At 34.0% G+C, this 14,212-nt stretch overlaps 1 pseudogene; it reads left to right on the plus strand.

The window, feature by feature from the left end:
- On the plus strand, positions 1,565-13,929 carry LOC108662454 (annotated as a pseudogene).

Raw genomic sequence — 14,212 nt, forward strand, 5'->3', positions numbered from 1 at the left:
TAATTCCATATACATAACATGCCTCTTGATCTGCCTTCTAACTTTATAGCCTTCCCTACAGCTCTCTCTCTACCACAATTTTTCAAACAATCCTTCATATGGTCTTTGCAACTTTGTCTCCTAAACCAATACCAAATTTGACTTATATATACTTATAACTCTCCTCAAGGCCCTTCTTTTCTCTCTTCTACCAATACCTCTTATATTCCAAGATAATATAATCATAACCAAACATAAAACTAACCCTCAAATATTTACTAGTAATTACTACCATGAGTTAAAATGCACTTACCTCCCATGTTGCCACCTCCCTTAAGATCTTTTCCTTTTCTACTTGGAATTCCAAACCACCAAGCTTCTGCTAATGTCCATGGTGGCCAAAGCTTCTTTCCACACCCTTACATTCTTGGTCTCTACGTCAAAGTTGCTATCCATTTCTCTGTCTATTAAATCTCTTTTCTATCTCCCCTTTACTTACATTAATGTTACCAAGCCTTACTCTCTACTTCCCTCTTTATTGATACCTCTTATCAATATTCTAAGCTGGTTCTGTGATCGTTTCTCTCCCCCAAATAAAGCTTGACTTCTTGTTTCCAAGTCTTCTCTTTTCAACTTCCCTTTTTTATGGCTTTTTCTTTGTTGACTCTTTTTTTTCTTCAAAATTTCTTTGCTTGACTCATTGTTTTTCTTTTTAACCTTTTTCTCCTTTTTCTTTTCTACTGACTTCACCCAACCAACTAGGACCATATCATATGAGGTAGATAACCCAAGATCCTTGAACCTCTTCTTGAGCGCCTTTTCTCTCTTCACTAGTGATTGTTTTTCCTTTCTTGATTTATCACCTTCCTTTGATTTTTTTGAATCTGACTCCTTTCTCCTTGCTCTTACCTTCTTTGGATTCCTCAATCTCTCTCTATCCTTCCTTGGAAGGTTTGTCCAACTACAACCTACAGTGAAAGCTCTCCCACTTGTATCCCCATCTCTTCACATTGAACTCTATTCACTACTCAAACTTAACTCATTTTGTCGTTGGGTCTTAATCCCACTTGGCCTAGCCTTTGTTTCCCTTGCTAGATCCCAATAATCAACTCCATGTGATGGCCTAAAACCATTCCTGAGCCCCACCACCCAATTCTATTCCAATTTTTCCCTTGGATTTCTTTCTAGCCCATTTAATGTTCCCATGCATATTTCCTTCCCCTTAAATGATGTCCCATTCCTATTAAAATAGTATCCTGGCCCATTTCCATTATGTTTGACCCCAACCACCTTACTTACTGCACTCTCACCCCATTGTTCCTTCATGAGTGAAGAAACACAAACATCCATTGCATTCGATAGCAGCGACATCAAAAGCACTAAGAACAAGAATATTTCAGGGACAGAACCAATGCTCTCTCCAATAAATGTTACTGAATTCACTGACATTATTGGAGATGAAAGATAGAGTTGTTTGTTCCACGCTGCTAATACACCATGTCACTATGTTACAAACAGATCTTGGTACCTTTCGTCTATGTTGTTTCTCCTACCGCTTACTTGTGGCCCTAGAAACTGTTGAAGAATGGCTTCATCTTGCTGTCAAGCTGATTCAAAGGCTGAAGGTCACGGGAAATTCAAGTTGAAGAAGATGGAGTGGTTGTGCCGTTTTGAGCATTTAGTGAAGTCGTTTTATGTTTTAAGTGTTTTACCAGTGTTTTACATTTTGGTTACCAAGTTACTTTCCCAAATATTGTTAGGGATTGTTATTTCTTTACTTATACTGTGTCGGTTTGCTTGTTATGGTCGTTAGGCATGTGTGGCTGTCTTGGGAATCTAAGCACGGATGCCTGTGCATTATTCCCTCAGTTGTTTTGGGTGAGCCAAGTGCCCTTACCTGGTTTGCAAAGCTTTTGTATTTCTCTCTTATGTAACCACCTATAAAAACGGTTCTTTTTGTTTTAATGAAGTACGGTAAAAGTGCACCGCTTTACGCTCAACAAAGTTTTCTCTCTCCTCTTTCACGATTAGCTTCCCTCTGTTATTCTGTTCATCAAATTTTCCAGAATTCATCAATCTTCAACAGAAACTACATTCTCTGCAGATATACACAATGAGTTGTACTCTCCGCAGATATATACAATGAGTTGTCTTATGATATACGTTGGCAATATTTTGATTTTCAGACCACAAAGACTTGCGATCATTGGATTATTGATGTATAACCATAACTATAAGGGATTAGAAATTTTCAAAGTATAAAATACCACATTATCCCTGTCATTCTGCACTGTGAAGTTCAACTTTTTGCAGTCCAAAAGAACAGCCACCATAATAGCGGCCTTTGGACACAGTTGCGACTAACATTCTAAAGCATGTTCTTATCCATGTGCAGAAACTTTCATATAATAATCACCTTGAAAGCGATATAGCACTGATTGTTGATAACCCAACACTTAGAAATTCTATGAACAATTGAATTTGGATGATGCACCAAGGCCAAACTTGGTTCACGCTTATTCCCCATCCGGAAACGCATTGGCCGCTTCCCTGCAGGTCAATGGTGCGGGTCCCCATATAGTAAATGAATCAAGAAGTTGATATTGTCTACAATTGACCAGGCTCCTTCCAACACGGCGTTGGTCTGAGCTACAGTACAGCGGAAGATGCTAATTTAAATTTGGGCACTAAGTGCACATATGTTCCCATTTCTCTATTCGTGAAAGAAAGGAAAAAGATGATTATGAGTACGAAAACGTCATCTTCTTCCAAATGCTTCTCCTTCTTCTTCTTCGTGATTTTCTTTGTTGCTTTCAGCATATCCAACGCTCAGATTCAGAATGCGACCACGGATCCATCTGAAGGTAATCTCTTTCTCTCCCTCTATATCTCTGCATCTTTGCAAAATCCCAGGTGTGCCTGAGCATCTTTAACTTCATGCATGTAAGTTGAAAAAAGAAATGGAAAGAAAATAGAAAGAAATATATACTTAGAATTCTAGTGAAACTATCCAAGTTCTTTCGTATACTTACTGCAGCTCTTTAGATAACTGCTATTTCCTCTAGTCTTCGAATAACGATGGCACTGCATGAATCCAAATCTTCAACAAAACTCTCTCCCTCTACGGCCAGTCCTATCATTTGTTGAGCTAATACTGTTGGGTCAAATTATCCAAAAATAAAAAATAAAAAAGTTGGGTTATACTTGGTTGTCGAGCTGCTACAATTCGGCTACTGTTTTAGGCTTATGCTCCTAATAAGAAGATTGTACCTATGAGAAATTTTTTGGTTATTTAATTGTTTAAAGATGTAAAGTGATACTATCTTTTTCATATAATTGGCTAACTGTATAATTATTTTTTTAAAAAGATAAATATGAAACGGATACGGATAACTATCTAATTTAATTATTTAAAATTTATAATATCTACATTCATTACAATAATAACTCTTGATGAACCAATGTATGCTTTGGTTTTATAAAATATCCGAACAAGTTACAAGACTTAATTTTTTTTAATATTAGAATAAATTGATACATTTTTCCCTGATATATTTTTGTATGATTTGCAATTATATTTTGATTTGGTATAATGTTTTTAAAATTTTTTGAATTTTTTAAAAAATTCAAATAAATTCTTATTTCTTTTATTAATTTAAACTCAATCAAATGTTTATATTTTTATTTTGAGTTAAATAGATTTTTATAATTAATAGTTATTTAATTATTATTAATTAAAATATCATTTGTTATTTTTATGTTCACGTGATGTTGAAGTAAAAAGTAAAAAATGTCATATGATTATTCATCATACCACATCATTATCCACAATAACCTATTAACATGTCACGTTATGAGTAACGGTAATTAATCAATTATTAATTATAAAGAAGTATTTGATCTAAAAAATATTAAAAATTTTGATTAAATGTAATAAAAAATAAAAATTTATTCAAATTTTTTTTGAATAATTCAAAATCATTTTTAATTTAATTATGACTTTTGATTCCATTGAATGAAAGGTAGCTTAGTAGGTATCTCCTTGATTTCTATATCAGACATGAGGGTAGGTCTCTCCGTGGTTTCTTCATCAAACATTTTATTATTGGAGGCCATTGATTGCTATAATTAATCACAGAAAATTAATATAAAATTTTTATATTTATATATTTTAATCTTATGCATTTAAAAAAGTTTCAGTTTAATCATATTTTTTTCGTCGTTACCTCTCAGTAAATTAAAAAAAGAATATATATTATGCAAATGTGAAAATATTGTTAAATGTCGTTTTCTGAATCCTTTGAGCTTTACTTAATAAGGTGAATAGAAATATTTTCATCATTGAAACTAATTTGGAATCCCACAATTCAACTTTATAAGATTAAGAAAATCTTTCTCAATAATATGGTTGACATTTGGATGCAAAGGTTAGTTAATAGATAATCCTATTTTCTTTTATTTGCCCCGAACTTATCTGGCCTTGTTTTTTTAAAAATCAAAACCCGGACTAATTTTTATATAAACATTTTACATTTAAAAATATATTTTAAATTAAAAAAATACATTGTTAGCAATATAATAGTTTTTTATGATAAATATCAATATAATAGTTTAACTAGACTAAATTCAAATCTAAAATTTCTTTACCCAAATCCAACACTTCTGTCTAATATTAAATCTTTCAAAATTTGATAAGTAACACAAACCTTTGAACACTTCTACCTAAAAATCATTGCTCATGATTTATGCGCAAAATTTAAATAGACAGTAGAAAGACTCATCTCATACATTTTGCAATAAGCTTGATTTTAAATGAAATATATATTATATAAATGAAATTATGAAAATGGGTATTCTATATAATCTTAGACAAAAGGTAAAGAAGTTCGTTCTGAATAGGTTTTGTTGCTTCCACACGATCGAATAGTCATACATTCAAATGTACACACGATTAATATAACGTGATAGTTAATTGAGATATAAAATTTTTTGTTCAACTTCTTAATTAACCATAATTGATTGTTTTGGGTACACATATATATATTTTTGTTGACATGTAATATATATTTTTTTCTTCAATATTATGAATGAGAAATTAACAGTGAGGGCATTGGACTCAATATTCCAACAATGGGAAACACGAGCGTCAGACACTTGGAACATTAGCGGAGAACCATGCAGCGGACATGTTCTTAGTGACAGTGATTTTGTGTTCGAGGATTTTTCAAATAATCCAACTATTAGATGTGATTGTTCTTTTGAAAATAGCACCGTCTGCCACATAATTAGATTGTATATTTATGCTCTCTTTCGCTTTCTTTTTGGATTTAAGCTAGTAATATTTTAACTCATTATTATAACAATGCAATAAGGCCAAGGCCACATTGAAACTTTTTGAAATTATGATTTTCATGTTTGAAGTTCGTTTGAAGTGTAGGGTAACCCTTCCAATTACACTGGACCCGTAACTCCTCCTCACTACAATAACCCTCTTAAACGGCATTGAACCCATAACCTTTACATGGTCAGAAAAAATTCTCATGACACTACTTTGCACGTGGATTTTAACAAATAGTAAAATTTTCATGATTGTTTTTAACAAGACAGGTCAAGTACACATTCATATTTACCCTCGACATAATTGTTCTAAGACTAATCCTATTTTAACACAAAGCATTTGGACCATGCAATTGGATACCTTCTATAAAGAATCATAATCATAGAATTCTTGTATATTCCTCATTGTAATGTTAAGTTGTGTTCTTTCTTCTTCTTTTTTTGTCCTCCATATATATTACCTCATTAACTCTACTGTGATTTTAAATCATGTCTATACTACTATTTTTAGGAGGGTATTTTCTCTAGAAAAGCGAGGACAGATACCAGAGGAGCTTTTAGCTTTGAAATTTCTGACCTTCTTGTATGAATACTCTCTCTCTTCTCCTCATGTAAACCATTTTTATAAGCCAATAAAAAATACCAACTTTTAAGATTTTACAAATGACAAATGGTATACATATTTTATTTTTACATATTAATATGGATCATATACATCTTTTAGTCATGGAAAATGGTTAGATTAGACATATTAATTACAACGATAGTTTTAGGGGAACTAATTATAACCATTCATTGTTTGGTGATGCAGGAATATTGATCAAAACTTCTTCATTGGTCCCTTGCCAGCATTTATTGGAAATATGTCTAGACTAACGTTACTGTGAGTACTGAAACATTGTGCCATAAGTGCATTATTTTCATTATCAGTAGATATTATTTCCCACAAATTTTCAGTGTCTAGCAATAATAAGCTTGTGCTAGTAGCTATCTCCTATACATATAATTGGCTTATAATCTAGTATTAAAGTTTTTAAGGATTTAATCGAATTACTACCAAAATAAAGGAGGCTTTTATAATGAAGGAAAGGCAATAATAAGCTTGTGTTACTAAAACTTGGAGTAAAATGTTTCTTAGTACGAATGAAGTCATTTTTTTTGACATATGGTACAACCTCATCCTCTTTTTTTCTCTTTTTACATTGATGTATATTCATTTTTACTTTCTAAAAATGGTAATTGTACTTATTTGAATAGTAAAATTCGACTGATTTAAGTTACTATTATTGGTAATTTCTTATATAATAAGAGGTGCTGATTCTTTGTTATGACACTTTAAAAAAAAATTGACAGGTCAGTTGCTCATAATTCATTATCTGGACCCATTCCAAAGGAGATTGGAAATCTTAAAGACCTCTATCTGTTGTAAGACTTGAAGAATTTCTCAAAAATGAAACATGAATCATCTTGTTCATATTTCATACTTCTGTCATATAAACAAACATGAAATTCTCTGTGCTATAATATATGATATATATGTGTGTGTGTGCCCATGAAATTAAGGTTAAGATTTAGTTAATATCAATGATTTCTTAATTAAATGTTGCTTAATTCATAATTTATTTTGGCTGCTGTTTGGAAGGAAGCTGCTGCCTGTAATTTGCTAGCAAGGTACTGGACTATCTGCTGTAGAGATGTGTTGGTCTAATATCATGAAAAAAAAAAAAGGTGATATCAGCTCTTTTCTACAAAATTTAAAGAAATAAGTGACATTTTTCTTCTTTTATGGACAACCGTATTTTTTCTACTTGGTAGATAATGCTGTTGGACAACTGTAGATTTCCTGCTTTATTAACTCTCAAACATATATTTTCAATGGAAGATTAACAATATTTGAGGCATAGTTAAAAAAAGAAGCACCATAAAAGAGAAAAGTGGGTGTTGGTCATTCAAAATATTAATTTCTTTAAGACACTTGATTTTTTAAAGACCTGACTTTCCTATGAGGCTTTTGATCTTAAGAGTAGCAAAGTCTAATGAAGTGATTTCTTGTTCTTTCTTTTCTATGTTAGAATTGCATTATTTAAATATGTATGCGTGCTTATACACCTACATCTATCAATGCGTGTGTACCTACTATACATATAAAACCCCATATTTTGCTGATTTATTCAAAAAAAAAAAATCCGATGGTGTGTGTCATGCAGGTCTCTTGGTGTTAATAATTTCTGTGGAACGCTCCCTCCAGAGGTGGGTAATCTAGTTGAACTCCAACAACTGTAAGTTATAACTTTCTCTCTAATTCTCTTAAGGCATGTAAGTATTTCATTGTTATGTTTATGATCATAGGAAATTGAGACAACAGTGGTTTATGACTGTGACAGTTACATTAACAGTTGTGGATTCACTGGTGAAATCCCCTCAACATTTGCTAACCTTCGAAATTTGCAAACTGTGTAAGAAAGACCAAGAATCATGATTAGTTTATAAGCTTACTGCTTTTTGTTTCTTCTGCTCTTGAAAATTTCCTTAGCTTACCTTTGGCTTGGTAATAATCAGCTTGTTGAATTTCAGGGGAGCATCAGATAACGCTTTCACAGGCAAAATACATGATTTCGTTGGCAATAACTGGACAAAGCTTCAATCATTGTAAGTTATCAAAACAATTTTCTTTGTAATATTAAAAAAAAAACAAATAAGAAAAATTAGCCCTATTCTGCTACTTTCTTGAATTGTCTGTCAAATGAAACTACAGGAGACTTGAAGGGAACTCGTTTGAAGGTCCTATACCGTCCAATATTGAAACTTAACCTCACTGACGATTCTGTGAGTAGATTTTTGTTTTTCATGTTACTCCCACCACCCTCCAAGCCCCAGCCCCCCCCCCCAAGGCTCTCTTTCTCTAGATACTCACACATGAATGCATGTAATATCTGATACGTATGTGTTCGAATCATGTAGGCGAATTTCTGGTATATGCAACGGGGGCTCTTCTCTTGATTTCATGAGAAATTTGAAGAACATAGTCGACTTGTCAGTTAAACATACTCTTTAACATCTTTTTATGTCATCTTTGACTGTGACTTTATATCTTTAATTTCTCATGCTCTTACCTATATATCGACTAACAAACATTTGTTTTCTTTTTTCCTGTAGAGTTCTAAGAAATGTTTTACTAAATGGTAGTATTCCCACTGATATCGTAGAATTCCAATCTTTACAAAAGCTGTAAGTTTTATTCACAAATTAACTACTAGTGCTGACTGTAGCTTACAAGTTTTCTCTGCTTTATTACAAGTTTTCTTTTTTCGTCCAGGGATTTGAGTTTCAACAACTTAACAGGCCAAATTCCAAGTGAATTGTTCAATATGAATTCTCTTACATACTTGTAAATTCGAAGAAACCATCCCCTTCAATGCTTGAAAATCTCATCTATGTCAGGCTTCTCTATAATATGTGTTCCTGGCCTTGTGCTTTTCATTTAACGACAATTCTTTCTGTTGTTCCTTATTTTCATGCTGTTAAAATGGCCAGGTTTCTTGGAAATAGTAGTCTATCAGGTACCCTTCCTAGTCAAAAGAGCCAAAGTCTTAAGGATATGTAAGTCATCATATCACACTAATGTATGATTGAATCAGTTGCCAGAAATTATTATGGTGATTGATGTTTTCATTCATTGCATCACTTTGAATCCCAATCAAAGTCATCTCTGTCCATGAGGTGGGTTTTTTAAGTTATATGAGAGGGGGATGATGAGTGATGAGTGAAGCTGCTTGTAGACCCCACCGTTTGATAAACATCTATAATTGTGAAGCCATTAGTTAGAGTCTAGTGAACACAAGCAGTCGAAAATTATATCGTGGTTATGCGTTCCTACTCACTTTTAACTCATCTAATTCTCTGATGCAGAGATGTATCTTACAATAATCTATCAGGAACTTTGCCCTCATGGATAGACTCAAGCTTACAACTGTATGCCTCTTAAACCATGACACTTCCTTAGCTTTGTTTTCCAATTTTGATTCTTTGCTTTGAGCATGAGGCTTTCTGGTGCTCGAATGGAGCTTTTTTTTTTTAATAATATCATTAATATAGATGTAATATGCCTAAAAACAACGAATGTGTCAACCAGTCCCATATTCGAAACACACGTGTGGGATGAGGACATTCATCAAATGCTAACAGACACGGATTAAGAGAATAAGAGATCGTTTCATGGCATTCTATGTAGGAATGTGGTGGCCAACAACTTCACACTTAACAGTTCAGACATAAGGTGAGTTATTGCCCCTACCACTCAGATTTTTGTTTTTTTTATACTTAGGAGAAAGGAAATTCGAACCTTACTCTCTAGACAGGAGATAATGCATCAACCAATAAACTAAATTCTTGGGTGCTGTCCCTACCACCCAGTTTTAATCTTTTCCTTTCCACCTTTTCCCTATGAGTAAATGGCTGCTGCTGTTGCAGCTATGCGATGCATTATTTTTCATATTTCAAATCCAGATGAACAATAATATTTTCAAATTCCACAGACTTTTACCATGATTGCAATGCCTTCAAAGAGGTTTCCCATGCAACAGAAATGCTCCACGATGTAAGCTTCGCTAAAACTTCGGTATCAGTCTATGCTGTTGATATTTTAATTAAATATAGAATCCTGGGGAGATAATGACAATAGCTTAGTTATTTGCTAATCATATCTCAATATTGGCATGGCAGATGCAAACTTTGCAATCAAGTGTGGCGGTCCACAGATGATTGCTGATGGGATACTGTTTGAGGCTGAAAACAGTACTCTAGGCGCAGCAACGTTCAATGTAACCAGTACACAGAAATGGGCAGTTAGCAACGTAGGTTTATACGAAGACGGTGAATCCACTGTATGTGCAAAACACTTTTGCACAAGTGAAAAGCACCAACACTCCTGAGATCTATCAGACTTCAAGGATATCCCCTCTATCACTCAGATACTATGGCCTAGGCCTTGAGAATGGGCCTTATACTGTAAATTTGTTCTTTGCGGAAACAGCTTACCCAGATAGAAGCACTCAGTCTTCGAAGAGTCTAGGAAGGCGTGTTTTTTATATTTATATTCAGGTATTTCTCTCAAGTATAGATCATAAACATCATTCCCTCTATTTGCAGTTTTTACATGAATACAATATGTTCATTTAATTTTACATTGAGGAATTTTAATGCTATATCTCACCACTGCTTCCCTAGGGATCCCTCAAAGTGAAGGATTTCGATATATCGAAGGAAGCAGGTGGAGCTGAGAGAGCAATTGCTAGGAATTTCACTGCTAATGTGACAGAGAACCATCTTGAAATTCACCTGTTTTGGGCTGGCAAGGGGACCTGCTGTGTACCAGAACTAGGTTACTATGGTCCATCCATTTCGGCAATTAGTGTTGTACCAGGTAAGAATCTTTGTTTAAGATTCCTCAAATGTGCTTATCAATTTTCTGCTGCTTCTGATACCTCTATATTTTTGCTTAGACTTTATACCAACTGTTAGTGGGTTGCCACCGGGCAGTTCTAACAGGAAAAACCAGACAGCATTGATTGCTTGTATCATAGTTCCTGTTGGAGTTGCGGCTTTGATGCTGATGTGTGATTAATTTCATTAAGAGAAGAAAGGAATATGATGATGATGAGGAAGGTCAAGAGCATCCATACATAAAAAAGTACAAAGTACATACTCGTGATAGTCTTTATTTATCAACAAAATATGCGAGTTGATTTTAAAAGTACAAAGTAATTTTATTTATGGTTTTAAATTTTGTAAAAAAAATTTAAGAAAGTTGTCATTTTTCACTTTTCAATTGAAAATAACTAGCGGATACTTTGTACGTAGTAATTCTCTACACTCTTGATAGTCACAGTTTATGAATTTTCTACGCTCTTATTGATATAATAATATATCTTTTTAGAAAAAACTTAATATCCTGTCATCTAGTGGTAATTAAATCGAGAGAAATAAAGTAATCTTAATATCTTGAAAAATTAGCTCGAACATTTTGATTTCTTAGCCTTCTTGCTTTTGTATCTGCAGCTTCTGTATAGGTCCGATACATCTATTAGAACCTTTAGATCTCAATTGAATATCAATTTTTAAAAGGGCACGATCTGGTCTTCTCAAAGGCCTTATGAGTTTAAATTTGGGCAGCTTCTCCAATGCTGGCACAATTTACAAGTCTTTCAACATTATATTAAATATTAATCTTAGAGAGATTTTTGCATTTCATCACTACAACTTACAGCCTACTCCTTGCCTCACTTGACTTTTCAGTGCTTCTCGCAATTGGTCCTAGACCAAACACATTTAGCTATGCTGAGTTGAAAGCCGCCACAGAAGACTTCAGTCCTTCAAACAAATTAGAAGAAGGGGGATTTGGGGCAGTCTACAAGGTAAGCTATGTTTTACATTTTTAGCATGTAATCATGATGCTGGCCTGACATGTAATGAAAAAAAATTGAGAGGATGACTTAATTTCAACCTTACTAAGTTAAGGCACCTTATAGGATACACTTTCTGATGGGAGGGTAGTAGCTGTGAAGCAACTTTCAGTAGCATCTCACCAAGGGAAAGGTCAATTTATTGCTGAGGTAGCTACCATATCAGCAGTGCAACATCGCAATCTTGTCAAACTATATGGATGCTGCATCGAAGGGAAAAGGCATCTCCTTGTTTATGAGTATCTTGAGAACAAAAGCCTTGATCAGGCACTCTTTGGTATGACGACACTGTATAACTCTCTCATGTTTCCTCTGTTTGGACTTTGGAACGGTAGATAATAGGTTCTCTTCACTTACAAAATTGTTAGATAATGGATCTCACTTATTATTTTACTACTGGCTGTTGCTGAAACAAATGAAAACATAAAAGAATGGATTTTCATCATATGATTAACAAGTGCAAGATTTATTTTCCCTTGTTCAGTCTTTTGCAGGAAAATTCGATTATGCACATGCCAATTTATTCCATTGTTGATTACTCATTAGTGAACTACTTAATAAGATTTCTTGCACTATAAATGCAGGACGCAGTGACTTGCATCTTGATTGGGCAACCCGCTTCAATATCTGCTTAGCAACAGCAAGAGGGTTAGCTTATCTTCATGAGGAGTCTAGGCCAAGGATTGTACACAGAGATGTTAAAGCAAGTAATATTTTGCTTGATGCAGAACTGTGCCCAAAAATATCTGATTTTGGATTGGCAAAGCTATATGATGACAAAAAAACGCACATCAGCACTCGGGTTGCAGGAACCATGTAAGCCTCGTAAGCCTTTAGTTCGAATGTCCTTCCTTCATGGCTTTTTTAGTTATTTGTTTATCGTTATAATGTTCTTTTTATAAACTGACCACACTTACACTAAGCCAGTAGTGAAATGGTAAAACTTTGGCAATAAAAACAACTAATGACAGATTGAAGTTAGCTTTTAAACTATTACCGACCCCCCCGTCGCCCTTTTTTCTTTCCCTGTCTTTTGTAATTACTAAACAACTGTTAGGCTGATGGTACTACTCTCACTATTGCCTCATGTACTAAGTTTCAAAGGCTTGAAAGCTTAGCATAGACTTTACTTCTATCTAAATTATTTGACTCCAAGGTTTCAGTAACCGAGTAACTAGATATAGGAATTTTCTAAATAAACATTCACCATGTGATTTGATTATCGTGAAGTGGCTACCTGGCGCCAGAGTACGCAATGCGTGGGCATCTCACTGAGAAAGCTGATGTTTTTGGTTTTGGTATTGTTGCTTTGGAGATTCTCAGTGGTAGACCAAACTCTGATAACAGCTTGGAGGATGACAAGATCTATCTTCTCGAATGGGTAAGTATTAGGAAATCTTTTTTCATATTTAGTAGTTTTGTGTACCTTCAAAAGGACTTTAAAATTCATGATGCATGAGATTTATTTCTACAATGACAAATAACAAAGTTGAGAAATTTACTATATTGTCCCTAAATTGATATAAATTAATTTAAATTACTAATACTTGATATGTAAATACAAAATACGTCCAATTACCGCTTAATCGCGGTATCGATTAAATTTGACTGATCACCCGATTAATTGGCGATTGTGTTCAAATCACCTCCAAATTAATCCATTTCTCCTCTAATACCTTAATTTACCACATACCATTTAAATAAAGTCAAATTCAGCATTATAACCCTTACAGTTCTTTATAGAAAAATTCGATCATTTGATGCACTAGCACAAAAATTTTTTTTACATAACCGTTTCACCTTAATTCATCATTTTTCAAGCCATTTTCCTTGAAATAAAAACAATCCATGAAAATAACCAAAGCTTGAATCTGGTTGATCCAAATTTAGTGGAGTTGGATGAAAATGAAGCAATCCGAGTGATGAGAGTGGCACTTTTGTGCACCCAAGGATCACCAACGATGCGGCTATGCTTGCAGGAGATATTGAAGCAAGCGGTGTTATAACAAGACCAAGTTATCTAACTGACTGGGATTTTAAGGATTTAACAGGCAGCTTTATGAGAGAAGATACACAAAACTCCATTGCATCCGAGAATTTTGACAACAATAGTAATAAGATGCAGCAATGGACCATGTCGACGGATCTTTGAGAGTAGGTGCTGGATTTATTATAAGAAGACCGAATGATGATTTTCTTTGTGCTGCTGGAAGGAAAATACAGTATTGTGCGAGTGTGGAGGAAGCTAAGTTGAGGGCTTTGGTTTGGGCGTTGAGTTTTTGTGTTAAAAAACAAATTACGATTGCTGATATTTATCTGGACAGTCAAGTAGTTACGGGATGGATTAAAAAGCAACAATTTTTTGGAGCTTTGGGACATCTTATTGAGGATTGTGCAATTTTAACGGAAAGGATAAATTGTCAAGCCATTGATTT

Source organism: Theobroma cacao, chromosome 6 (assembly GCF_000208745.1).
Source record: "Theobroma cacao cultivar B97-61/B2 chromosome 6, Criollo_cocoa_genome_V2, whole genome shotgun sequence".
Classification (NCBI taxonomy): Eukaryota; Viridiplantae; Streptophyta; class Magnoliopsida; order Malvales; family Malvaceae; genus Theobroma; species Theobroma cacao.